The 24057-nt window shown below is 44.8% G+C and overlaps 4 non-coding genes across 4 annotated transcripts; 3 read left to right on the top strand and 1 right to left on the bottom strand.

The window, feature by feature from the left end:
• The first annotated feature begins 208 nt into the window (after positions 1 to 208).
• LOC113918071 lies at positions 209 to 311 on the top strand. The gene has a single exon (XR_003518438.1). It is a non-coding gene; the product is annotated as a U6 spliceosomal RNA (small nuclear RNA).
• A 3959-nt stretch (positions 312 to 4270) lies between these two features.
• Positions 4271 to 4343, bottom strand: TRNAR-CCG. The gene has a single exon. It is a non-coding gene; the product is annotated as a tRNA-Arg (tRNA).
• A 9415-nt stretch (positions 4344 to 13758) lies between these two features.
• Positions 13759 to 13830, top strand: TRNAA-AGC. Its single transcript has one exon. It is a non-coding gene; the product is annotated as a tRNA-Ala (tRNA).
• Positions 13831 to 21488: 7658 nt separating this feature from the next.
• TRNAA-AGC lies at positions 21489 to 21560 on the top strand. Its single transcript has one exon. It is a non-coding gene; the product is annotated as a tRNA-Ala (tRNA).
• Positions 21561 to 24057: the final 2497 nt, after the last annotated feature.

Raw genomic sequence — 24057 nt, 5'->3', positions numbered from 1 at the left:
GGGTCATCACTTGCCTGCCCCCAGCATTCAATTCCCAGATCAGGTCTCCTTCTTCCTTGGGTCTTTGCACAGAGCACCTTGCTTGTAAGTGAATCTAACGGACGTAGGCCAGGCCACATGGTTGCGTACTTACTAAGACTGTTCGGAGGATAATAGAAAGTCAGCACCTGACTTTGGCTTTTAATGTGTGAGTAAAATAATACAGAATTTTGCTGGTTTGGGCACACACGTGCCAGAGTTAAAGTGAACAGAGATCAGCATGGGCCCTGCGCAAGGATGACAAGCAAATTCACGAAGCATTCCATATTTTTAAAAGAAAAAAAAATTAAATCAAGCAGGAAATGCGGGTTTGACTAAGCTATCCTTGGACTGGTAAATCTCACCCTAACAACTTAGTTCATATCATTGGGAAGCCAGTATTCCCCAGGGTAAAGATTGTGTCTTTATTCCCTGGGGAATATTGTCTAAGATTTAAAAAGTCAAGTTAAAATTCAACTGAATTGTGGACACCTCCTGCTTCACTAAAAATGAAGATACATTTTTATTTTTTTTTAAGATTTTATTTATTTATTTGAGAGAGAATGAGAGAGAGCACAAGAGGGAAGAGGGTCAGAGGGAGAAGCAGACTCCCTGCCGAGCAGGGAGCCCGATGTGGGACTCGATCCCGGGACTCCAGGATCATGACCTGAGCCGAAGGCAGTCGCTTAACCGACTGAGCCACCCAGGCGCCCTGAAGATACATTTTTAAAAGAGGCAGAATGTTCAGCATAGAAAGTAGGTGCAGAGGACCGGTGACCGAAGTACCTGATACCTCCATCGACGAGTGAGCATAAATGAGGTGAGTGTCCTCCAGCAGCAGAAGGCTCCTAGGAATGTCCCAGAACAAGTATCCAAACTTGATTTCTCTAGTAGAGAATTCAGCTAGTTCTTTGCTCTGGGATCCTTCAATTTTTTAAAAAATAAATTTGCTGTAGAATTTATTGAAATGACACAGTATTCCTGTTTTAACTACATTTCATCCAATTTTATTACGGATATCCCCCTTTCTTGGAACATGAGATAAAAAGAGACTGTGATTCACCACTTAAAACAGCATGCCCTTCCTCAACATGATAAAGGCATTTATGAAAAGCCCACAGTGAACATCATCCTCAGTGTTGAATCTCCCTAAGATCAAGAATGAGACAAGGGTGCCTCTCACCACTATGCTATTCACATTGTACTGAATGTTCCCACCAGAGCAATTAGACAAGAAAAATCAATCTAAGGCACCTGAATTGCAAAGAAACAATAAAATTGTCTCTATTCACAGAAGACATGATCCCAAAGAACCCACAGGAGCTAACAAATGAACTCAGCAAAGTTGCAGAGTACAAGACAATCACACAAAAATTAGTTCTGTTTCTATCTACCAGCAATGAACAGCAATCCATAAAGAAAATTAAGAAAGCAATCCCAATTATAATAGCATTTAAAGAATAAAATACCTGGGAATGAATTCAGCCAAGGAGGTGAAAGACTTGTATACTGGCATTCCCAAAAGAAATTAAAGAGGACCCAAAAAGGACATCCTGTGTTCCTAAATAGGAAGACAAATATTGTCAAGGTGTTAATACTACCCAAAGTGGTCTACAGATCAATATAATCCCTGTCAAGATTCCAACAACCTTTTTTTGCAGAAAAGAAAAAGCCATTCCTCCAATCCATATTAAATTTCAATATGAATTGCTGAAGCAATCTTGAGAAAGAAGAACAAAGGTGGAGGGCTCACACTTGCTGATTTCAAAGCTTAGTGAAAACTAAGGTAACCAATACTGTGTGGTACTGACGTAAGGACGGACATACAGACCAATGCAATAGAATTGGGAGTCCACCAAAAAACAAATAATCCAATTTAAAAAATGGGCAGAAGACATGAACATTCTCCAAAGAAGACATACAGATGGCTAAGAGACGCTTGAAAAGATGCTCATCATCACTCATCATGAGGGAAATGCAAATCAAAACCACAATGAGATATCACCTCACACTGGTCAGAATGACTAAAATAAAAAACACAGAAATAACACCTGTTGCTGAGGATGTGGAGAAAAAGGAACTCTTGTGCACTGTTGGTGGGAATGCAAGCTGGTGCAGCCACTCTGGAAAACAGTATGGAGGCTCCTCAAGAAGTTAAAAATAGAGCTACCCTATGATCCAGTAATTGCAGTACTGGATATTTACCCAAAGAATATGAAAACACTAATTTGAAGGGATACATGCACCCTGATGTTTATTGCAGCATTATTCACAATAGTACAATAGTCAAGAGGTGAAAGACACTCACATATCCTTGGAAGGATAAATGGATAAACAAAACGTGGTACATACATACAGTGGAATATTACTTTGTCTTAAAAAAGGAAGGAAATCCTGTCACATGCTACAGCTTGTGAAGCAGCCCAAGTGTCCATCCACTGATGAATGGATAAAGAAGATGTGATATATATACAAATGGAATATTACTCAGCCAACAAAAATAATGAAATCTTGCCATTTGCAACAACAAGGCTCGCTCTAGAGAGTATAATGCTAAGTGAAATAAGTCAGAGAAAGAAAATTATCATATGATATCACTCATATGTGGAATTTAAGAAACAAAACAAATGAACAAAGGAGAGAGAGAGAAACCAAGAAATAGACTCCTAACTGTAGAGAACAACCTGATGGTCACCAGAGGGGGGTGGGTGCAGGGATGGGTGAAACAGATGATAGGGAGGAAGAGCACACTCACCATGGTGAGCACTGAGTAGTGTATGGAAGTGTTGAACCCTTACATCGTACACCTGAAGTTAATATAACACTGTATGTTAATATACTGGAATTAAAATTTAAAAACTTAATAAAAAAGAATCGAGAGTTCAGAAACAAACCCATATGTTTATGACCAAATGATTTTTTAAAAAAGATATATATTTATTTATGTGTATTTTTAGTTGTGATTTAAAAACCCATAAAATTTTCCATCTTAACCATTTTTAAGTGTGGTAAGTAGCGTTAGTATATTCATATTGTGGAATAGATCGCCAATACTCTTCATCTTGCAAAATTGAAACTATATACCCATTAAACGATTCCCCAGTTTCCCCCACAGAATGGTAACCACCATTCTACTTTGTTTCTATGAATTGGACTATTTTAGAAATTTGTATAGGTGGAATCATACAGTATTTGTCTTTTTGTGACTGGCTTATTTCACTTAACTAACAAGCTCAGGGTTCCAAGCTGTAGCATGTGACGGGATTTCCTTTTTTAAGACAAAGTAATATTCCACTGTATGTATGTACCACATTTTGTTTATCCATTTATCCTTCCAAGGATATGTGGGTGTCTTTCACCTCTTGACTATTGTACTATTGTGAATAATGCTGCTGGGAACATGGGTGTGCAAAGATATCTTTGAGACACTGCTTTCAATTCTTCTGGATATATACCCAGAAGTGGAATTGCTGGATCATTTTTTTTTTTTTTAGTGGTACTATTTTTAATTTTTTGAGAAACCTCCCTGCTGTTCAGATCCATTTATGGCATTTGCACCCTTGGTAAAACTGAACCCCTCATGACTCAACTAATAGAAGTTGCTCGGGAGGACAGTTTAGGATAAAAAAGCCTTGGGTGGCATCTGTCTTTATTTAGGTTTCCGAGATCACTGTTTGGGAGGTAGTGTTGTATTTATAGTAGCTAATGAAAATCTGGAGAACACCAATTTCAGACCATGTGCAAAGCCACAGTCATAGGGAATCCTAGTCAGGGATCTTGTTCCTAGAAATTCAACTCACCCTTACACCCCTTTCATTGATTTTTTTTTAGTGACCTCTTCCTCTCCCCACGACCCCCGCCCTCCCAAAACAAAAGTTCAGTGATCTGAGCTTTGGGAAGAGCAGGTGTTTCCAGGTTGTCCACGAGTTAGCAGTTTTTCCTTCTGCCAGGAATACTCTGCCTGAAGACCACCCATCCCCATTCTTGGGCTCAGCCCGTCGCTTATCTCCTTCCTAGGACTTCAAACAAACTTCAGTCGTTGCGTTTCTGTTTACTTGATGTCTTCTGTCGGGTCTACTACAAAGGAAGCGCCTTGAGGACCCACCGGCTGCTTGCGCTTTGTCCGTTGGTGAATCAAGCGTCGCACAGTGCAGGGCAGCGCGCGCTTGTTAAATGAGAAGGAACCGCTGCCCAGCGGACGGGAAGGATCGTGCGCACCTTACCCTCCGGTAGGGGAGGAAAATAACGGCAACGACCACGAAGGGACTCGAACCCTCAATCTTCTGATCCGGAATCAGACGCCTTATCCATTAGGCCACGCGGCCAGTTGGTAGTTCTGCTTTGCTACGCTGTGTGCAAAGAGTGTGTAGCGCGGTGGGGCGGGGTCCTTCCCGCGGCGGGTGCTGGGGATGCTGCTCCTACAGAGCTCCTCGTTCGAGGTTAGCTCACCGACAGCTGAGCCACGGACCCTGCAGAGCCCGCGAGGACGCACAGCTGAGCCACGGACCCTGCAGAGCCCGCGAGGACGCACAGCTGAGCCACGGACCCTGCAGAGCCCGCGAGGACGCACAGCTGAGCCACGGACCCTGCAGAGCCCGCGAGGACGCACAGGTGCACGTCAGAAAGGGGAGGCTGGCTGCTGGAGGGGAGCACCACCGAAGTGTTGACAGATGCTCGGAGAGGTGGCGCAGGTGCGCGGGACTGATGCCGCCACCTGCCCGGGGCCGGCCCAGGGCCGCCTGGAGGCCTCGAGGACGCTGCGGGCCGGGGAGGCCGCACAAGCCGGGAGGAAGGCCGGCCACTCCGCGTCTGTGAGCTCCGGGGAGAAGGAGTGTCCCCTGTCCTCGACGCGGCGGTGTCCCCTGGCTCGTTTGCGGGTTCGTCCACAGAGCAGCAGGGGTTTGGAAAGAGCTTCACAGCCACCAGGAGTGGGTGGAACAGGGGAAGTGTGAATCGTCCAACCCTAGAAGTAAAGCAGTAACCCCCGTCTGTCCACGAACTCGATGGTTTGGGTCCCTTGAAAATGACGAGTTGTTTGAAGCAAACCCAAGTCAAAGCAGAGTTCTCCCCTCCACTCTCACACCCTCCCATGGAGAGCGTCTCTCTCGCCAACGTCTCCCATGTCTCCCAGTTTTCTCTAGCAGTATCTTCCGTGGGGGTTAAGGCAAAACCCACATTCTGGCCCAGTCTTTGGGTCAGCATTTTTGGAGTGCCTGCTGTGGAGGGCTGGGATCCAGGCGCACCGGCCAGGAAGAGATGCGCCGCGGCCTGAAGGGTGTCCCACAAGGAGCGCGAGGCGCGGCGTAGTAACTCGTGGATTATAGAAACGGCTGCAGGGACCCCCCCAAAAAAAATATATATATATAATCTTTTTGTCTCTTTTAGGAAGGCAGTATAGGGGAGGAAAAATGACCCTCTTTGGGTCCCTGGCTGTGTCCAGAAATTAAAAGGACAAAGAGATTAACAGGAAGAAAGCATACACATTTATTAGATGTAAGGTTTGCGTGATGTGGGAACCTTCATGAGGAAATGAAGACCATAAGAAACGGTTTAATCTGAGTATTTTTATGCTGGTTTGATGAAGAGTGGGCAGCCAGAGAGAAATAGTATAGATCAAAAACTATGAGGTAAGTGTAGTAAATTGGGCGAAGCTTAGCAAGGCCTGTTTGTTAGGATTCATCTTGATTTCCCTTGGTTTTCTTGAAATACGGATGCTCCTTTCCTCTCCGTATAGGGAAGGGGCCTCTCACTTGGTGGTTTTATGCCCTCATTCAGGGGTGGGAGGAAAGTCAGAGTGACCTTCCCACTTCTGCCATTTTTTGGGGTAGTGCCCTGAATTTCCCTTGGGTAAAACGTGAAAAATTTACATTGTCACTCTAAAATATTTATTTCTGCAAGGGGTGGGGGCCCTCAGTCAATTACTTTTGGAATAGGGCCACGAGAAAATTTCAGTGAAATGCAAGATCTAACCATGGAACTTCAAGCCTTCAGTCTAATGCTCTGCCAACCGAACTATTTCAGTGATTCAACATTATGTGGATTCTTTGCATAAGGTGATCTTTCAGTAGAGGGGCTTCCCAGACCGCTAGCATTGATCAGGGTAAGGTGCCAGAGCCCTGGGGAGGGCTGGGTGGGCAGAGAAGAGGAATGCGTCCTCTGTTTTCAGCGACCAAAGTAATGGTTGGGCCCACTTGCCATAAACCTCACTGTAAAAAAGCTTCACATTCGGCCCTAACTTCTCTCTGTCTCTCTCCCCTTCCCTCCTTTGCCTGATTAACAAATTTCCCTTCCCCCATTCATAATGAGAAATCGACATATTTGCACTATCTTAAAAGTAACTTTAGGGCTAAAATCTTAGAATTTACACTTCAGAGAGGAAACAAGGAAATGAAAAGGAAGGGGAAAAAAAAGGGAAAACATTCCTACATTATAATATTTACATCTATAGCTAACTTTCTGTCTAATCCCAATTTCATAAATCACATGGCTGCAAAAGTTTCTGCATTCTTGTTGACCAAGACATGCCCCTCTGTCGTTAGGGAGGCAAGGAAATTCTGTTTTCCACTGAAACAGAAACCTATGGTTCCAAATCTGGGAGCTTTTCTCTGAAAGGGTGATGGGGGGACTAGAAAGGGTAGGGGCAGGGAGAAGGACTGCCATACAGCTCAGCAAACTATAGACCTGCTAGTTCCGTTATGGCCCAAAAGGCAGAAACAAAACCATCTGACACATAATTCTAAGACAAAGAACATGCTAGAGTTTGTGATTTTATTAATAATCTTTTGGTCAAAGAGTGAAAATACAGTTGGAAAGAATCTTAATACCCCCTAGCAAACAAATTTAGAAACTTGAAGGTGGGTTGCAGATTCAGGCTGGGAAGTTTTGCATGACAATTAAGTAGCACTCTTTAGAAACAGGTGGTCATGTTCCAGAGGAGATAACATTGAACTTTTTTAAAAAATTATTTATTTTTTTATTTACATTCAATTAGCCAAGGTATAGTACATCATCCTTTTTTTTTTTTTAAAGATTTTATTTATTTACTTGACAGAGAGGGAACACAAGCAGGGGGAGTGGGAGAGGGAGAAGCATGCTTCCCGCGGAGCAGGGAGCCTGATGCGGGGCTCGATCCCAGGACCCTGGGACCACGACCTGAGCCGAAGGCAGATGCTTAACAACTGAACCACCCAGGTGCCCCACATCATCGTTTTTGATATAATGTTCAATGATTCATTAGTTGAGTGTAACACCCAGTGCTCATCACATCACGTTGAACTTCTGAAGTCTAAGCTCTTTAGTGGATTCTCTTAGATTTCTACCTTGACATCATTAACATCTCCCCTAACCCGATTTTGTAGGGTAGGTGTAGAACACTGATCTGTTCTCTGTATGTAAGAGGGTTTGGGGTTGTTTTGTTTTAGGTTCTACATATAAATGAGATCATAACGGTATTTGTGTCTCTCTGTCTGATTTCTTCCCTTCATTGTTCTTGTACTTGGTTAGACTAGACGGACTACATTATTTCTTAAATAGGATGTTGGCTTTGGATTCATATGGACCATCTGATTCTCTTCAGAAAACACTTGCTTTTTAGTTTTAGGATATGGTGTAAGCATAGAAACAATCTTCTCCAATCTGCCTGGGAAAGTTTCTGATATTTTAGTTTTTTTCCTTTTGAGTCACTATGCTGTACATTACATCCCCAGGACTAATTTATCTTATAACTGGAAGTTTGTACCTTTTTACTCCCTTCCCTCATCTTGCCCCCACTCTGGCAACGACTGATCTGTTCTCTGTATGTAAGAGGGTTTGGGGTTGTTTTGTTTTGTTTTAGGTTCTACATATAAATGAGATCATAACGGTATTTGTGTCTCTCTGTCTGATTTATTCCACTTAGCATAAAGGACTCAGGGTCTATCCACGTTCTCACAAATGGCAGGATTTCCTTCTCTTTTTGGATGGAAAATACTCATATATATATAATATGTGGTGTGTGTGTATTTTCTTTATCCATTCATCCGTCAATGGACACATAGGCTATTATAAGTAATACTGCAATAATCATAGGGGTGCAGATATCTTTTCAAAGTCATGTTTTTGCTTTCTTTGGATAAATACCCAGAAATGGAACTGTTGGATTATATGGTAGTTCTGTTTTTAATTTTTTGAGGACCCTCTATACTGTTTTCCATAGTAGCCGCACCAATTTGGATTTTGAATCTTTCCAAATTCCTTTTGACACCTACTAAGAGCATTTCGTTTTTTTCTCCTTCAAGCTACTAATTCATCTTAATAGTGATTTTTTTTCCTGATGATAAATCATTCTCATGTTCCTAGAAAAATATTAGTCCAATATGGTGTTCATTTTAACATGTCAACATTTTATTAATAATTTCTGTGACAATACACATGAATGAGATTAGTCTTTTGTTTCTTTTTCATTCAGCTTTGGAAAGTTTTGGAGTCAAGTTTACACAAGCTACTTTAAATGAAGTGGAAAACTTATTTAAAAAATTTTTTTAATTTAAATTCAATTTAGTTAACATATAGTGTATTATTAGTTTCAGGGGTAGAGTTTAGTGATTCATCAGTCTCATATAACACCCAGTGCTCATCACATCACTTGCCCTCCTTACTGCCCATCACCCAGTTACCCCCTCCCCTCCAGAAACCCTGTTTGTTTCCTATGATTAAGAGTCTCTTATGGTTTGTCTCCCTCCCTCTTTTCATCTTTTATTTTTCCTTCCCTTCCCTATGAGGAAAACTTAATTTTTAAAAATATACTGCAAAACAGTTTAAATGATATTGGAAGTGTACATAACATTATTTCAAAGCCTGCCATCATTTTAGGTGACCACATGGCGTTTCTTTAACCAGCTGCTCAAGGATTTCTGAAAATTGTTACTATATCCTGAATATGTTTTGGATTCTATGCGAGATTTGAAGCTGCTCAGATAAGGCTCCTCAAAAACTGACAGAATGAGTTGTGGATAATTAGGAGCAGCTCAAGTTCCCTGAAAACCAAGAACTTCAGACTTATTTTCTTTTTGGGGTACAGAATTGTCCAATAGGAAATTTCAAGTTGGAGTACCTCAGTTTGGAGAATGTTCTTCTCTAGCAAGAAAAGAAAGTCAAGACTGAGGTCAGAATGCTGAGATTCAAATTGGCCATATGCCCTTATCTTGCCAAGCAGTACCGGGCACAAGGAAGGGGCTTGCTGCCATGGTACTAATGTTGTCTTTTCCCACACAGACAATTAGTGGTACCATGGCCACGAATAACCCTTAGCAGCAGCTAGGTTAGAAAGCGAAGCTGCTGTGAGCAGGACTCGAGCTTACCGAGGGGAGCCCCCGTAGAGTTCAGGCCCAACACCTCAGCACTTGGCCATCACAGAGCTCAATGTCTCCATTCCTGATACATCTATATCAGTCATAACGTTTGCTTGGGGTAATGATGTTTGGGGTAAACATGCGTGATTTTTATTTATTTTTATTTTTTTTAAAGATTTTATTTATTTATTTGAGAGGGAGAGAGAGAGCAAGAGCACAAGAGCAGGCAGAGGGAGAAGCAGGCCCCCCAGTGGGCAGTGAGCCGATGCAGGGCTCGGTCCCAGGACCCTGGGATCATAACCTGAGCCGAAGGCAGACGCCAACTGAGCCACCGAGGCATCCCAAGATGTGTGATTTTTAAAATTCAATGGCACATCAGATCCATGTCTCATGGAACCCAAAGCTTATATAATATTGGGGGCCATCTTTAAGAAAAAAATACAAAAATTTGAATACAAAATTAGCTATGAAAGTAAATATTTATTTAGAATAAGAAAAAAATTGAAACAAATTACAAATTTTAAAAAGCTGATGAATTCCACAAATGTCACAAAAAGTTAACTTATTAATATACCTCTATGTTTCTTCTACATTATTTAGCTGCATTATTTTTTATAACCTTTCATATAATAACAGTTTTGTAGCCTTATTTTCTATAGAGAGAAATAGATAATTCAGTCTTTCTTCTAACATGGTTAAATTATTTTTTAACTATAGTTTAGAAAAGGTGTTTTTTGTTTGTTTGTTTGTTTGTTTTGCATCACATCTGATGGCAATGCCAAGCATAGTTTTCAAACTGTTGTTACGTTTGGGAAATCCTTGAAGGGTTTTGTTTTGTTTTAAGATTTATTTATTTGAGAGACAGAGACCAGGGGAGAGGGAAAGAGAATCCCAAGGAAACTGCACTGAGTGGGGAGCCTTCGACGTAGCGCTCAATCTCATGACCTTGAGATCATGACCTGAGATGAAACCAAGGGTCAGATGCTTACCCCACAGAGCTACTCAGGCGCCCCTGGAGTTTTTTCATATATGAACTGCATTTCCATTCTTCCACAGCATCGTGGGAAGAGAGTGAAAAAGGACCTTGGCGGGTGAGGGAAGTTGTGACCGGAAGCTCTCGGGAGCCTGCAGCCTAGGAGCTCCAAGTCCTCTTGCTGAATTCAAGATGGTGGCTGATCCTTGCTTTTCTAGTGTTTAAAAAATGATGAAAGAAAACCATTTAGGTGATACAAATGAACTTTAGTACTTCATGAAATGGACAGTCTCCTTTCAGAGAACTGCAAAATGGGGTAAAAGGCAGGAACCTTGTGTAGCATGAAGAATAAAGAACAAGGAAGAGAAAAACAAAAAAATTGCTGATTGGCTGGGGCCACATCAACCTTGTTTGGGGCGAGGAGGCCCAGAGCTGGCCGGGCATTTGGCGAATGACCGGATACTCTGCAGTCCTGGCCAAGCAGGTCATCCACAGAGATGTGGAATTTACCTAAATTTCGGTTTGCTAATGTGGCACCCCCTGGCAGGAGTGGCTCCAACTTGGGCTTGGAAAGCGATTTCAACAAGTGTTTATGTAAGAAGAAGGAAATAATAGAGAAGTTTTTGGAAGAATTCCAGAATGGTCTGAATTCCCTCAGTACCTTCAATACTTGCTGAATACTTTTACAGACACAGAAAGAGTCAAAATGAATCAAGTCAGAAATAAAAATACCTAGTTGTCTGGACAGGGATTTCTAAGAATTCCCTTCTCTCTTCCCCTAATTTGGAGCCGGAGTAGCAGAAGGGCAGGGAGGGTAGAATCATGAGCTCCTATTTTCCTCCTTGGACCTTTGCAAGGAGCTTTCCATGAGCAAGTTCCACATGGGGATGGCTCTCTGAAGCTGAGGAAATTTCTCTTACAGTATAACAAAAAGACACAGAAATGGAAAGTGAAGACATTCAGAGATGACTCCAGGTAGTTCAACAACCAACTAATAGGAATTCTAAACAAGAGAAGGAAGAGAATGAGAAGACAGAAGAAAAGAAGAAGAAAGAACAAAAAGAAAATTATCAAAGAAATATTTTAAAATATGTTCCTAGATTCAAGGGCCATGAATTTACAGATTAAAGATGAATTAGTTAAGATCGTGCTAACTGCTGTAAAACCAAAACGACCCCCCAAATATGTCATGACTTAAGCAGAAAAGAAATGTATTTCTTGTACACACACAGTAGAGAATGGGGGTTCCTGATCAATGAGGGGGGTGTTCCTTCAATCAACAGGTCAAGGACACAGCTCCTTTCAGTGTGTGGCTCACCATCTTCAACACATGGTTTCGAAGTCGGCCTGCTCATTAGGAGAGTAGACCGAGAAAGAACTTGGAGGATTGGTTAAGAAATGTCCTTATGGGGTGCCTGGGTGGCTCAGTTGGTTAAGCAACTGACTCCTGACTTAAGCTCAGGTCATGATTGCAGGGTCCTCGGGCTCCCTGCTCAGTGGGGAGTCAGCTTCTCTCTCTGCCTCTGCTCCTACCTCCACTCATGCTTGCTCTCTCCCTCTCAAATAAATAAACAGAAACTTAAAAAGAAAAGAATAGAAATGTCTTTATGATTCAGCCCTGGAAGAGCAACAAATCATGTCTGTGTTTCATGGGCACTCTCTTCTGCAGACATACAAATTCAGAATCTCTAGATCTGAGGTCTCTGCAGACTTCCAGAGCCATGGATCATAGTGCTTATGAGAGGTTTCCAGGAGGCTGTCCCATACGTGTCTAAAAATCCTTGTCCAAAACCAAACTTATGTTCATCTTCTGGATCCCATCCCGCTGACCACAAATAAAAACAAATAAATAAGCAGAAATTCTGCTCCCAGCTTACTAGCTTGGGGAAAGACACGGACAACCACCAACCAACGTAGGTAAGCTACGTGTGTGCGTTCTGTGAGTGCACGCTGTTTGCAGATCCCTCCAGACTCTAAATCCTGTTTACTCGCTTTCCTTCTCCTGTGCAAAGGTCCTACCCCTTCCATCTCTACTGCCTCTGCTGGTTTAGGCCGTAAGCATTGTTCCTGGACAACGCAGGTACCACCCACCCTGCCTCCTTCCCTACAGTAGGACGGACCGCGCTCCGTGACTAACAAAGCGTTGAGCAACTGGCTCTGCAACCCTTCGGCAACCCTGGCTCTCCCTTTACCCCCTCAATTCCGCTCTTCAGATTTGCGTGCGACTAGCCGGAGAGCCAGCGGCAAATGCAAGGAGAGCCTCCGGGGCCAAGCCCGGTTGCGATGACCTTTGGAGGAGAAAGACGTAGTTTGCATGCCCATGGATAGAATCTGAACCTTGGATCCTGTAAGTAAAATATGCTTAGAAGCCTACATTCAGAAACTTCGTTATATTTCTGAGAATCTTGTAAAGCATGCGCACGTGTCTACACGCTGTCTTTTCTCATTCTCTGCCCGAGATTCCCAACCAAGCATGCTAAAGGGCAAGCGAGCGCGCAAAGCCCGTTTCCCCGTGCTGCCGCAGCGGCGCCCGCCTGGGCTCAGGAATGCCCCCTCCACACCCAGCACCGCAGCCGACCCCCGCAGGCTGGTTTCCCTGCCCAGGACGGGGACAGAGCTTCCAACGCCGCGGAGGAAAAGGAGCAGTTCTTCAGGAGCTGAGACGTAGGGACTGCAGAGGGAAGGAAAGTAATTCACAAAAAGATGCCAAGAGTCAGTGCGTGGTTAATAAAGGTTTGCCCCGGTGTGCAGAGAAGTCTTTCTTATATTTAAGAAAAGCTGCTCTGCGTGATAGCTGTCTTCCCGGCGTAGGCTCCCAGTCTAAACTCTGTAGGCGGTTAACCAAGCCGGAGATCAAGAGTCCTTTTTGAGTCGGCTGGGGCTTGACTGTCGTCCATGGAAATAATCCACACGCACAGGGGCGCTCTGAGGCGCGGCCCTCCCAGCACCGCCCGCCAAGGAGCCTGCTCTCGGGTGCGCGGGTTTTGCAGACCCAGCCCCCGCCGCACGCCCGCCTGCCTTCCGCGCTCGTTGCCGTCGGCGCGGGCTCCGGCCGGAAGAGGGCGCTGCACCGGCCGCCGCGCCCGGGAGCGGCTCCTTTCCCGCGGCGCCCGGGCTCCCGCCGTCTGCGTCTCGCGCGGCAGGTGCGCCCCCCGCGGGTGCTCCACGCGCAGCCGCCCCGGACCCCTCCGCAGTTCCCCTCCGGCCGCCCTTCCCGGCACAGAGGCCCCCTCCCAGACCTCGCCCTGCGCGCCGGGCCGCGCGTTCCCGGCAGGTGGCGACCGGAGGGAGGTCTGCGGACCAGACGGGGCCGGTCGTGGACGTTGTGTCCGGCCACAAGCCAGAGTCTAGGGCGCAGAGCCCCGGGACTGGCCTCCACACGGCCGACACCGGCGGCGAGGAGCCATAGGGGCTTTGCCGAGCCTCTCCCAAGCGCGAGGGGGTGTAGCTCAGTGGTAGAGCGCGTGCTTAGCATGCACGAGGCCCCGGGTTCAATCCCCGGCACCTCCACTTTTGCTCGAACTCCTGCCTGGTCGCCTCATCATTTGTTAAATCGTATCTGCCGCTCGCTTCTTTTCTCGTTCTTTCGTTCTCTTGCAGTTCCTTGAACTCACACGAAAAACGGGAACGCACGCGTCTCTGCTCCAGGCCCGGGGGGCCGAGTCCGCAGGCGCCTGCTGGCTCCGGATTCCCCAGCCCCGAGAACACGCTCCGCACCGAATTAACGAGCGCGCCGCAGGAGTTTGATCTCGCAGGGTTGGCGCAGAGCGGGACGCGCAGAAAGGGGAAAAGGGGCGCGGCGCACAGGAAATTCTCCCCCTCTGCTTTCTGCTCTGCAGCCCCCCGCCTTCCTCCAGTGACCGCGCGCCTTCCCCCTCTCCTTCGCCGTTTCCCCGCCCCTCCCTCCGCGGTTACACCTCTGTGCGTGCTTTGACTCGCTGTTCCTGACTTTAGCTACAGGAACTTTTAAAGCATACAGTAAGCCTCGGATCTAGATGAAAGTTCTTTATTGTGTTAAATAAATTCGATCTTCTTATCTGACTGAGTTGACGAAACACCTGCTTGGTTCATTTGGAAAGATAAATTAGGCAGAGGAAGCAGAAAATAAAGATACAGCCCCCATTCCCTTTTCTTACCACTCCTGGCTCCATCCCACATTTTGAAGGGCTTTGTACCTGCGTGTGTGAACATCTCAAGACACACTTCCAAGCTTCAAACACACCCCTGGCAAAGAGCCAGTCCAGGGCCCGCTGCGAGGCCTGGGAGCAGGCATGCTAAGGGCATGGGCTGCGCTCACAGGATGGCCTCAGAAAAGAGGCCTGGAAGGAGGGACGATGGGGCTGTTTTGGCAGACAATTCTGGGGGCCCGGGTAAATAGAGTGTGGACTCCATATCCATAGGAGGATACATGTCCAGGAGAGGCCCCAGGGCTCATGCACCTGTTGCCCAGGGGTAAACGTGATACCGAGTGGATGCTCCAGAGTTTAAAGGGCTATTTGTGTTTAACCAGACCTTTCCAATGTATTTCTAAGGTTAACCTTATGGGCTGTCTTTCCCCAAATACCCAGTTTCCTGACTCATGTGCGTGTGTCTGGTAGTGTCTCTTTTGGAAATACACCTTATACCTGCTGGACACAGGACTGTATACTTGACATTAGATCGTGACAATACTTATAAGATTAGAAGGTTATGTGGGGAGGAAAAAAAGTTCCTCAACCCTCTTAGGGTCCTTGGCTGAGTCCAACATTAAAACGACAAAGACAGATTAACAGGACAAAACAACAGACATTTATTTAATAGAAGTTCTACATGACACCGTGACATGAGAGCCTTCCCTAGGAAATGAAGCCCCAAAGAAACAGACCTGGGTGTTTTATGCAGCGTGGACAGTCATGGAGGGCTGTGATAGGTTAAGGAGTATGAGGTCAACTGTAATAAATTGTAATAAATTGCAAAAATAAAATAAATAAGTTATAAATAAATTATAAATACAAATAAATAAATTGTAAATACATTATAAAAATAATAAATTGAGGCACATGATAGGTTAAGGAGTATAATTGTAAAAAACAAATTGGTTAGGGAGTATGAGGTAATTATAGTAAATTGGGGGGAACTCAGCAAGGTTTGTTTTTTAGGGGTCTTCTTGGCATCCCTTTGTCTTTGGAAGGAAGGAAGCTCCTTTCCATCATAGGGAAGGCATCTCTCACAGGTCCCCTTTTACAACCTGCTTCAGGGAGGAAGGGCAATAGGGAAGGTCAGGGCAACATTTCTGCTTTTGCTGTTTTCTCAGATACCTTCGGCTTAAAATATCTAATATGCCCAAGTGGCACCTTTTGGAGTAGCATGTCCTGAACTCCATCAGTAACAGGGTAGACCCCGTCCGAGGAAGAAGTCAATCTGAACTCTAACGATGTTATATGGTACGTAAGGGTCTGTGGGGATCTTGTGGCACAGGTCATATCATCGTAGGACTCTTAAATCCACTAAACACGGAGGCCAGAGGACGCAGGAGCTCTAGCGCCTGCAGAAGTGGATTAAATCGAAGCCTGGGTATGGAGGAAACAGAAACAATAAGGACAACCCATCACAACCAACGAGGCTTACTAGCCAAACAGCTGCCTTTCTTTGCTTCTGCGGCTTCTCTGTGTCTGGCCTGTCCCCCCACCTTGTGTCGGGGGAAGGCCAGTGTGCCACCAGCTGATCCGAGAATCAGTTTCTGCTCAAATAAACTCTTGAAAATTTTAACATGCCTCAGTTTCTCTTTAAACAGGATTAAACGTACAATTTTAGGATAAAGAAAGCTCTTCTGAAAAGTTGAAAATGTTGATTTAAAAAACATAAATTTAATTTGGACTGTTTTCTCAGTTTTTGTATGTTTCTCAGTTGCATGTTTTAATGGGAGAATCTTCAGAATTTTATCAGAGCTCTCGTTTTGTTTTGAGGGGGAAGAATTATGTTAAATCGAGATAGAAAAGATTCAGCCAGCCAAAGAGCTTCTTTAATAAACTATTCCTAACAATAACTGCAAAGTTTGGAGGAATGTCCTTGCCCTTCTGAGCACTTTCACCGTGAAATACCAGTTCAGCGTTCTGGAGAATGATGCTGGCGCCACCAAATGGCCATCTTGGGAACCTCAAAGTGATTTGCTGCGGATGAGAGTTCGGAGATGGCCAATAACTCTCTGTAATAGATTGTTGTTTTTGATTATGTCCTGGATTCTCAAAGTCATATGGAGAAACTGTTTTTACAACACCGAGGGTAGGTGTCTAGGTCATTTTCTTTAGCTTCAAAAGGTCTAACTGTAGAATAGGCTTCAATATCCATAATTGAACTTTTTTCAGATGTTGATTTTCCTCTAATAAATCATTAACATTTTCCAATTTTTTTAAGTAGGCTCCACGCCCAGCATGGACCCCAACACAGAGCTTGAACTCATGATCCTGAGATCAAGACCTGAGCTGAGATCAAGAGTCAGACTCTCAACAATGAACCACCCAGGTGCCCCTCCAATTTTAAATTGAGGTTCCCAAGACAGTTAAAAATCTGTTTCCATTGTGGTGAGCGTAGCATAATGTATAGAGAATCTCTTGCCCAGCTGAAACTCATGTAATATCATGTGTCAACTATATGTCACTTAAAAAAAATCTCCATGTTCCCACATCACAGCATTTCAGAATCAGAGTCTGAAGTCACATGTACTCTCAGTGTAGATGTTAATCAACCCTTAAACTTTTAGCAGGTTCTCCTGCTCACATTAGAACTATTAGTCCTGTGACCTGAGTAGATGTTGGCAAAGGGGTGGGTAGCTTCCTTTACTGAATTTAAAGAAGTTACAGCACAAAAGTATACCTTGAATTTTTAAAGATATGAACCATCGACACATCACAGTTGTTCAGGGGGCATTTCAGTCAGTACATGGCAGTCAGGAGATATCCCCCTTTCTCTATCTGATAAAGGGATCAAGAAGGCTCATTAGTATACTCATATTAGTAGATAATTCTGGTCACCTCCGTCTGCTTCACAGCCTTGCAAATACACTCATGCTGGACCTCACTAGACATTTTGCCTCGAAAAACTTGGCAGTGGGCACAGGAACAGCCCCTCTGGCATGGACCCTAACAGGATTCTATTTTAGAACATCTTCTTCTGAATATTCTTGCTCATATGATCCATGTCTTTTCATAGCTCACAAAAACTCGTGAATCAGGAGATTTTTCTCTGTCTCACTATTTCCCCCCTCCTCTCTTCTGCACTGTGTTTAATGGGTACTAGGCTTTCCTTCGGGAGAACCACCACGTACACCATCCTGGCATCAAAGGGGACCAGGTGCTATGGCCCAGAGGTCAGCTGCCGAGGGGAGCGAATGCACCAGCCTAAGACAAGCAGCCATCTCCAAGCGAGGATGACCGCTTTGATCTCTGGGACAGTGAAGGGAGAGGAACCTAGTGTTTGAGTTTTTTTTTTTTTTTAAGATTTTTAATTTTTTTAATTTTTAAAATTATTTAAATTAAATTTAGTTAACATATACTGTATTATTAGTTTCAGAGGTATAGGTCAGTGATTCATCATTTGCATGTAACACCCAGGGCTCATCATATCCCGTGCCCTCCTTAATGCCCATCACCCGGGTACCCCATTCCCCCACCCCCCCCCAGCAACCCTCAGTTTGTTCCCTAGAGTTAAGAGTCTCTTATGATTTGCCTCCATCTCTGTTTTCATCTTATTTCATTTTTCCTTCCTTTCCCCTATGTTCATCTGTTTTATTTCTTAAACTCCATATATAACTGAAAGCGTATGGTATTTGTCTTTCTCCGATTGACTTACTTCGTTCAGCATACCGTCTAGTTCCATCCACATCCTTGCAAATGGCAAGATTTCATTCTTTTTGATGGTTGAGTAATATTCCACTGTATATATCTATCTATCTGTCAATGGACATCTGGGCTCTTTCCATAATTTGGCTATTGTGGACATTGCTGCTATAAACATTGGGGTGCATGTGCCCCTTCAAATCACTATGTTTGTATTATTTTTCAAAGTAATCTCTATGCCCAACAGAGGGCTTGAACTCATGACCCTGAGATCAAGAGTCACCTGCTCTACTGACTGAACCTAGTGTATTAAAGCAGTTCCTCATCTACTTGAAGCCATGCTTCAGGTCACTAGCCTGAAGAGGATTGGGTGGGTTTTAAACCAGAACCTCATTTTAGGGTGGCTCAGTTGGTTGAGAGGCTGCCTTTGGCTGGGGTCGTGATCCCAGAGTCCTGGGATCGAGCCCCGCATGGGGCTCCCTGCTCAGCATGGAGTCTGCTTCTCCCTCTCCCTCTGCCCCTCCCCCTACTTGTGCTTTCTCTGTCTCACTCTCTAATAAATAAATAAAATCTTTAAAAAATTATTTAAAAAAAAGAATCTCCTTTTACTGATTTACCAGCAAAGAGTAACACAACAAAACTTTTGCCATCTATGATTTTTTTTTCATTTTTTGGTTGAAACAGCTGCATAGAACCAAGTAAAGTATATAGAATCAATGATTTGCTCTTCCTCAATCAAACTATTTCCAACTCCTTCCTGATTTTCAGTAAAGGGCCAGAGACATGAGGCTCAGACCCAGAAAACCAGGCCCTTGGAGTTCTGTTCTCCGTATTATCAAAGTCTCTTATCTATACCATATCATTATTTTGTTTCTCATAACCCCACAGGTTCAGTGTGAAGTGGAGTGGGAGGGGTGTTGTAGAATACATGAGGATTATGACACCCAAAAAACCGGACAAAAATATCATGCTGAGAAATGTCCATCAATTCTTATTTTATTGAGTGCTTTTGGAATATTTGTGTTAGTTTATTAGGGTTACTGTCACAAATTACCACAAACTGGGTGGCCTAAAACAATACAAATTTATTCTCTCAGAGTGCTCTAAGCCAGAAGTCCAAAATCAAGGTGTCAGCAGGGTTATGCTCCCGCTGAGTCTCTGGGGAAGATTCCTTCTTTGCCTCATCTTGGTTTCCAGAGGCTTCTGGCACTGTTCCACCTCCAGTCTCTGCCTGCATCGTGGTATGGCCTGCTTCCCTCTGTGTGTCTCTGCCTTTTTTTTCCCTCGTCTTATAAGGACATCAGTCAGTGGATTTAGGGCTCACCACATTTCAATATGATTTCCTCCTAACTAATTGCATCTACGAAGACCCTATTTCTAAATAAGGTCACAAATAAAGTCACCCTATTTCTAAATAAAGTTACAAAGACCCTATTTCTAAATTAGGTCATATATTTCTAAATAAGGTCCCATAAATAAACCAAGTGGATGTGAATTTTTGGAGGACACTATGCAGCCCACTGCAATATTAAATATACGTTGTCTTTTGTCAAATGCTTTTTCTGAATCTATAGAGATAATCATGTATGTTTTTTCTCCTTTCCTCTATCAACATGATGGTCAATGGTCTATATTAATGTTGTTAAAGATAAGCCAGAGCTGGATAGGAACTAAAGCAGGAAAAACAGATTTCATTCAGGAATACTGTAATGGGGGAAAGAGGCCTCAGTATGGAACTGGGACCAATTCCTAATACAGTATTTGGCAAGGAGCCATTCATAGCCAAGAGTGGGGTGGGGTCCTTTGGTGGATAGAAAATTACTAAGAGGAAACACTAGGGGGAAGGGTGGATTCTGGCTGAATGGACCTAACAGGATTCTTGCTGGAAGAGGGCCAAGGTGGTCATACATCACCTGGGGGAGGGCAGAGGATGATTAACCCAGTGAGATATCCGGGGGGGGGGGGCAGATATGGGGGATGGCACTCTCGCTAAAACTGAACCATGCAGAGATGAAATGGAAGTCCAAGAGTCCAGGCCTAGTTGGAAAGGAGTGCAGGGCACCCTGAGTAGAGTTTGGTGGAGAAGAGAATCTTTGTCGATGTCTTTCTTACTAACGAGTGATCTCTGCATTTCTGGAATAAACCCCAGTTGGACATCCCGTATTAAGTGAAATAGTAGTTTTAATTTTTGGTGCAAACCGAGAAAGTTTGTGGTAAATGTTATAGTCACTTTATGTAATGAATAGGACATTTTTCTTCTTTTTCTATGCTTTGATTAATCTAAGCAGCATCATGATTTTCTCATATTTAACAGTTTGGTAGAATTTGCTTGTGAAAGTATTTTTGCCGGGTACCCTTTTGGGGGGCGTGCCTATTCAACTATTTTCTCTATTTTTCTAAAGTAATTGTCTGTTTACTCCTGTCTCTACAAGGACTAATTTGGATAAGCTATATTTACAAAATCCACTTCATCTAAGTGGGATTTTCAAATCATTTGCTGAGTTGTGCTATGATGTTTCTTACCATTTTTTAAAAAGCTCTTTTGTTTTGATAGTTACTTTCTCCGGTCAGTTCAATTTTATGTATTTGCACTTATTTTCCTTCCTCCTCCTAATTAGGTTAGCTAGAGGTTTGCCTATTTTGTTGATTTTTCAAATGTCTAACTTTTTTGTTTATTAGTTCCACTTTTTAAAACTCGTCGCTTCCTGCGTTTGTCTCTAGCAGCCCTTCCTTCTTTTAGTTTATTTTGGTTCCTCTGGTTTATTTTGTTGTTCATTCCCTGACGTCTTCGCTGGGCATTTGGTTGGTTTATTTCTCAGGGGCTCTAAGACGAGCCCTGGGGAGGCACATTAGGGCATCCTTTGCCCGAGCAGGCGGCTTGCCGGGTGTGAGCTGCGGCGGGCGGGCTTCGCGCGGCTGGGGGAGGCGGCGCGGGTGTGGGTGGCAGGTGCCCCGCCCCCCGCCGCCTCCCGGGAGGGGAACCGGCCCCGGTGCACCGGCCCTCCACGGTCGCCCCTCTGCTCTGGGGCTCAGGCGGTGTCCCCACATTATGCTTTGTGGCTTTCTGGCAGCCCGGAAAGCGGGAAAAGGAGAGCAAGGAGACCCGAGAAAGCCTGATCCCCAGCTCCGCTGGCGGCGGGGAGGCGACCGGGCGCGGACACATCCGGGATACCGGGCCTCGGGTCTAGAACGCGGTTTCTCTTCTTTCAGCGAGAGGGACCCCGGCCCTGCATCGGAGATTCCAGAAAGAGCGGGGAGAGGTGGGGGGGCCCGGGCCCGGGGCCGCCTCTGGAGGAAGCCGCCCAAAGCGCCTGCGCTCCCCTTTAATAGACTCCGGGCAGGCGGCCTTCCCGCGGGGGTGTAGCTCAGTGGTAGAGCGCGTGCTTAGCATGCACGAGGCCCCGGGTTCAATCCCCGGCACCTCCACTTTTGCTCCGGGTCTTCCTCGCGGTCTTGCTCCTTTCCTCTTTGCGGTTGGTCTCAGTGCTGCCGCGTCTGCGCTTCCCGGGGCTCGGCCACGCCGGGGGGGCCGCGCCGGCGAGCGGGGACAGGTGGCCGGGAAGACGGGCGCAGCAGCTTGGGCTCGGAAACAGCGCGGGGGGCTGTCGCCTCGGTTCCATTTTGCAGGGTTATTCACAGAGCAGGAAAGGAAGTGAGGACGGAGAGGCTTAAGGAGAGAAAAACACGGGCTCCCAGACCATTTTCCCGGTTCCTTTGCTTCCTGGCCGCGGTGGTCACGGTCACTCTGCAGTCGCGCGCGAGTCGGCTGCGGTCGGCCGAAAGCCACAAAGCGCCGCCGGGGGGGCGTCTGCTCAAGATCCCAACAGCCCAAGACTGACCTCCAGTTTGGTTGTGTCTACTCCTCCCCGAGAGCTGCAATTCACTACGTGGCTTAGGTGATTTACAGAGAGGTGGTTTCACCCGACGCGGGTGCGCCCTCTCTCACTGTGGTCCTTGGACCCAGGATGCGCGGCGCCTGAGAGCTGGTTGGAAATGCAGGGCGTCAGCTCCACCCCAGACCTTTGAACTAGAACCTGATCCCTAAGTGATTCCTTTGCACATCAACCTTTCAGAAGCACTGGTTTGGGCGCTGGGACGGCTCAGGAGGGTATATCTTATATGCCTGTATTTTAATTTTTTCCAATTTCCTATTCCAGTGTAGGAAAAACAATTGCAAAAATGTCCTTCTATTGTTGGGCCATTTCCGTGTCCTAATAATTGACCTTGTTCTCTCCTATGGTAATATAGTATTTACTAATATTTTTTGAATCAACATACATAACTGAATTTGATGTGAAGTTCCTTTTTATTTTTAATAAAAATTTGCAAGTTTTGCAATCAAGACTGTACCAACTTCCAGTATGAACTGGGAAGTTTGTATCTTTATTTCTGCTCAGCGACATTTTAAGTAGGATAATATTTTGTAATCACTTCCATACTCAACTGCCTCTTCCTCATCAAATCTTTAGGAACTTTGGTATTAGCCCGCTTTTGTGTACGTAGCCCTGGGATAGATTTTGAAGATTGAAAACCCTTAGCAACCATGATGGAAGTGTGGGCTGAAGGATGGTGCAGCCATTGGGAAAACCCTGGTTCCCTGAACATAGGTCATGTCGAACCCCTCTTTCCCTGGGAAGTGATTAGGGAATTTTCAAAGGAGAAAATAAGTTCCAAGGGAAATTCTTTCCCCAGGTAGGATGTCCTGGCTTTGGGATTTACTTTTCCATAAAAGATTCACAACTAGTGCTCCAGAACCAGACTTTCTTTAATGGGAGCAATAGTTCACTCTCTGTTCTGCTGACATATTTTCTTTCCCTTTTCTTGTTTTCAAGGTACAATTTCACAATATCTTTCTGCCACTTATACCCACCAGGTCAGGAGAAATTATTCACATTCCCCAACTATGGGAATTCATCAAGTTGCAAAAAGAAAAAGGAAAAAATACGAGAAAGGATGTCATGAATTATCACCATTGCTTTTCTAGATTCTATTAGGGCTCAGGCCCAAATAGAAAAAAAAATTTTTCCTTCCTTCCAACCATAGATTTCTCCATGGAAACCCACCTCTGCAATTTAAAGGGGAAGAGCATATGGTGAAAAAGCCAAGAGCTTAGTATGAGAAAGCTATAGGAAATATCAGATGGAATTTTTTTTTAAATTATGTGCCAATAGGGCAACTAATATGTGCTGACTTAGGTACTTCTTTGAGAACAAATTGTGTCTAACTTTGACTCAGAATAAGAGTGACAGCCGTCAGCTCAGGTCATGATCCCGGGGTCCTGGGATTGCCCCACCCCCCCCCCCCCCCCCCGCCCCCAGCATCATGCTCCCTGCTCCGCGGGGAGCCTGCTTCTCCCTCTCCCACTCCCCCTGCTTGTGTTCCCTCTCTCGCTGTGTCTCTCTCTGTCAAATAAATACAATCTTAAAAAAAAATTAAAGTACATTGTAGATGAATTCTGGAAATTCAACCATGTTTTATTTGGGTGTTCTATTTTTCAACAAGTTTATCTTTTGTTTAGCTTTCTCAGGGAGAAATTAAAGATTAAGAAACTCTTCAAGGAGAGGCGCCTGGGTGGCTCAGTCAGTTGGGCGTCTGCCTTCGGCTCAGGTCATGGTCCTAGGGTCCTGGGATCGAGCCCCACGTCGGGCTCCCTGCTCAGCAGGGAGTCTGCTTCTCCCTCTCCCTTTGCCTGCCGCTCAGCCTACTTGTGCTCTCTATCTCTCTGTCAAATAAATTTTTAAAAATCTTTTAAAAAAAAGAAACTCTTAGAGGAAAGGAGATGTGGCCATGTGTGGGACCCTCTGGGAACATGCGGGAAGACACAGTGGGGCAGGACCACTGTCTGCGCAGTAAGGTGGGAGGAGACACGATCCCTCAGGCCATGCAGTCACTCTAACTCAAAAGGCAGTGCTTTGTTTTTTTC

The sequence above is a fragment of the Zalophus californianus genome, chromosome 7 (genome assembly GCF_009762305.2).
Source record: "Zalophus californianus isolate mZalCal1 chromosome 7, mZalCal1.pri.v2, whole genome shotgun sequence".
NCBI classification, from domain to species: Eukaryota; Metazoa; Chordata; class Mammalia; order Carnivora; family Otariidae; genus Zalophus; species Zalophus californianus.
The sequence above is the reverse complement of the archived record's forward strand: the minus strand, read 5'-3'. Positions and strand labels throughout refer to the sequence as shown.